The sequence below is a fragment of the Hemicordylus capensis genome, chromosome 1, assembly GCF_027244095.1.
Source record: "Hemicordylus capensis ecotype Gifberg chromosome 1, rHemCap1.1.pri, whole genome shotgun sequence".
NCBI lineage: Eukaryota > Metazoa > Chordata > Lepidosauria > Squamata > Cordylidae > Hemicordylus > Hemicordylus capensis.
The window spans coordinates 200,126,997-200,130,276 of NC_069657.1; the positions used below are offsets into that span (position 1 = coordinate 200,126,997).

General features: G+C 43.5%; 1 pseudogene; it reads right to left on the bottom strand.

Moving 5' to 3' along the window:
* Positions 1-2,511: 2,511 nt before the first annotated feature.
* LOC128332701 (small ubiquitin-related modifier 2-like) lies at positions 2,512-2,850 on the bottom strand (annotated as a pseudogene).
* Between the last annotated feature and the right edge of the window lie 430 nt (positions 2,851-3,280).

The following is a 3,280-nucleotide window of genomic DNA, read 5'->3' on the forward strand; positions in this document are numbered from 1 at the left end:
ATAAAAGACACCTGTCCATAGAAGCAAGCAATCACTCAGCTTCCAAACTCACCACCATGCCCAAGACCAAAGAGCTGTCGAAGGATGTCAGGGACAAGGTTGTAGACCTGCACAAGGCTGGACTGGGCTACAAGACTATCGCCAAGCAGCTTGGTGAGAAGGTGACTACAGTTGGCACAATAACTTGCAAATGGAAGAAACACAAAATAACTGTCAATCTCCCTCGGTCTGGGGCTTCATGCAAGATCTCACCTCGTGGAGTTGCAATGATCATGAGATTGGTGACAAAGCAGCCCAGAACTACACGGGGGGGACTTGTCAATGATCTCAGGGCAGCTGGAACCATAGTCACCAAGAAAACAATTGGTAACACACTATGCCGTGAAGGACTGAAATCTTGCAGTGCCCGCAAGGTCCCCCTGCTCAAGGCAGCACATGTACAGGCCTGTCTGCAGTTTGCCAATGCACATCTGAATGATCCAGAGGAGAACTGGGCGAAAGTGTTGTGGTCAGATGAGACCAAAATCGAGCTCTTTGGCATCAACTCAACTCACCGTGTGTGGAGGAGGAGGAATGCTGCCTATGAGCCCAAGAACACCATCCCCACCGTCAAACATGGAGGTGGACACATTATGCTTTGGGGGTGTTTTTCTGCTAAGGGGACAGGACACCTTCACCGAATCGAAGGGACGATGGACGGGACCATGTACCGTCAGATCTTGGGTGAGCACCTCCTTCCCTCAGCCAGGGCATTGAGAATGGGTCATGGATGGGTATTCCAGCATGACAATGACCCAAAACACACAGCCAAGGCAACAAAGGAGTGGTTCAAGAAGAAGCACATGAAGGTCCTGGAGTGGCCCAGCCAGTCTCCAGACCTTAATCCCATAGAAAATCTGTGGAGGGAGCTGAAGGTTCGGGTTGCCAAACATCAGCCTCGAAACCTTTCTGACTTGGAGAGGATCTGCAAAGAGGAGTGGGACAACATCCCTCCTGGGTTGTGTGCAAACCTGGTGGCCAACTACAAGAAACGTCTGACCTCTGTGATTGCCAACAAGGGTTTTGCCACCAAGTACTAAGACATCTTTTGTGAAGGGATCGAATACTTATTTCCCTCACTACAATGCGAATCCATCGCTGACTTTTGGGCACTGGGCTTTTGAGGGTTTGTTTGTTGTTATTCCGTCTCTCACAGCTACAATAAACCTACCATTCCAATTATAGCCTGGTCATTTCTGTGTCGGGGGAAACGGACAAAATCAGCAGGGGATCAAATACTTATTTCCCTCACTGTATATTAGAAAAATATAATTCTGCTGTAATAAATCTTAGCAGTTCAAAATGAATCTCATCACAACTGCATGTGCAGTGGCAAAGTATGCAATAGATAGCGCCTACATTTACATGCATGTGTGCTTGAGTCAGGAATTCTTCCATTCAGAGATATAATTTCTAGAGACTTGCAATAGGACTAAAATCCACTAAAGTGGCAACTCAAATGCACATTTATGCACACTAATGCAGTTTTTGAAAGACATCTTCAAATCTCTCCCAAAGGCTAAATAGGGACAGTGATGTAAGAGGTACAAGTAACCAGAAAATAGGAACTATAACTGCTAAAGAGAGATGGTTGGACTGTATAGAACCTAGGGATAATTTTTTAAAATTTTATTTTAAACAAGAAGCTTACCGTATCTAGTAAACAAGCATTACTTGAAGGAAAAACTATCCAAGATAAGAGTAATTTACCCCTTCTTTATGGCACAGCGGGGAAATGACTTGACTAGCAAGCCAGAGGTTGCTGGTTCAGATCCCCACTGGTATGTTTCCCAGACTATGGGAAACACCTATATCGGGCAGCAGCGATATAGGAAGATGCTGAAAGGCATCATCTCATACTGCGCACGAGATGGCAATGGTAAACCCCTCTTGTATTCTACCAAAGACAACCACAGGGCTCTGTGGTCGCCAGGAGTCGACACCGACTTGACGGCACACTTTACCTTTAAAGACAGATAACTGTACACGTAACAGCTACATACAAAAAAGTTATAAAATTGTTCTTGGTTGTACAATGGTAAAAGGAAACATTGACATCCAATCAAATAAGGAATGCAAGGTGTTTTTTTTCTTTCAGCAATGAGAGCAAAATAACTTATTGAACTATAAATATAAAAGTTAAATGAGCATGCCACTAATGGAGAAACAGGGTATTTTCATAGACGTTTGTTTTTGCCACCTTATCTCCAGAAGATGTTGATCAAAACATACCACTGACCACTTAGTTTATATACACACACACACACACACACACACACACACACACATCTGTGCACATATATATATTTCTGTGCACATGCACCAGTTACTTTATCTACAACAGAAGGAACAGGAAAAGAAATCAAGGAAGAGAGAAAGCTATACTGCAGAATTCAGGATGTGGCTGAACCAAGTCTCATTTTTCTAATTGTAAATATATTGTCTGTGGGAAATGAAATTTGGTTCTCCCTTTTAGTAGACTTCTCTTGTTTGCTCCTGGAACATGCCAATTGTATCTTCATCCTCCATTACCAACTGTCGTTTGCAATAGACTTGCATTAGCTTGATAAGTGGCGTATCGTGTATCCCTTTTAATCCTGAACCACACCACAGATCCATCTTGCCCTGCAACCTTCAGATTAATTGGGTCTTTATTTTCAGTCTTCACTCCTTCCTTGGGCTTTTCGTTGGACATGGCGAGTCAGTGGGGTTTGGTTGGCGCCCAGCATCTCACAAGTGGAGGGAATGGCAATACAAAAAGGTGGCCGCGACAGCAGAAGCGGAAGGGCTGGAGAAGGGGTGAGTGAGCGCCTTTGTAGAACTGAATCTAGGAATAAATGTTTAAAATTGCTTAATTTTAATAATGTTGTAGTTGTTTTTAAATAATTATTCTTTAAAATGATTCTTAATTTCTTCCAATTTATGAGAATCTCCCTAAACATTATACTGCTGGGAAGATGGACAGCAGATGAACTGCCCTGCTTGTTCCTTCTATACACCCCCTCCATGGCATCCAGGACCAACTACTTGAGAAGACAGGACAGCCATTAATGCTGCTCCTATGGTTCTTAAAGCCTTCAATGGGAGGATCTTATGGGATTCGTGGAGCCCTGCTTGTAGATTTGTGCCTCTTTCAGGAAAGAGAAGAAAGAGGAAGACTTCACTTATTGAGAGCTACTTTCTACCCAGAAATAACACAAGCCTGTCTACAAGAGGAGCTGGTCCCAATACCAACTCAATA